The sequence below is a fragment of the Triticum dicoccoides genome, chromosome 2B (genome assembly GCF_002162155.2).
Source record: "Triticum dicoccoides isolate Atlit2015 ecotype Zavitan chromosome 2B, WEW_v2.0, whole genome shotgun sequence".
Taxonomy (NCBI): domain Eukaryota; kingdom Viridiplantae; phylum Streptophyta; class Magnoliopsida; order Poales; family Poaceae; genus Triticum; species Triticum dicoccoides.
This window is the reverse complement of record NC_041383.1, coordinates 7,489,702-7,490,319: the sequence shown is the minus strand read 5'-3', so window position 1 is coordinate 7,490,319 and position 618 is coordinate 7,489,702.

Below are 618 nucleotides of genomic sequence, written 5' to 3'. Positions count from 1 at the left end.
TTCCTAATTTTTTTTGCTAAAAATAAACTAGTTCTATTAATTCAACTAGTTCAACTAAGCATTTACTAAAAATAAACTAGTTCTATTAATTCAACTAGTTCAACTAATCTCATATACCTAAATTTCTTACTAAAAATAAACTAGTTATATTAATTCAACTATTCAACTAAGCATTTACTAAAAATAAACTAGTTCTATTAATTCAACTAGTTCAATTAATCTCATATACCTAAATTTTCTTACTAAAAATAAACTAGTTATATTAATTCAACTAGTTTAACTAAGCATTTACTAAAAATAAACTAGTTCTAATTCATCTAACATTAACATTTCTAACATTCTAAAAATAAACTAGTTATATTAATTAATTCATCTAAACAATAGGAAACAGAAAATAAGTAAAAAAATATGTGTGTCTGTGTGTGTATGTGTGTATACGTTCATGTGTGTGTAGTGTATGTGTGTGTGTGTATGTGTGTGTGTGTTTATGCGTGTGTGTATGTGTGTGTGTGTATGTGTGTGTGTGGTACGATCGAGCGGGCGTACGGGCGACAGGGGCGGCGACGACGGGAGGCGAGTGCGGCGGGGACGGCCGGCGACGACGGGTGGCGGGGGCGC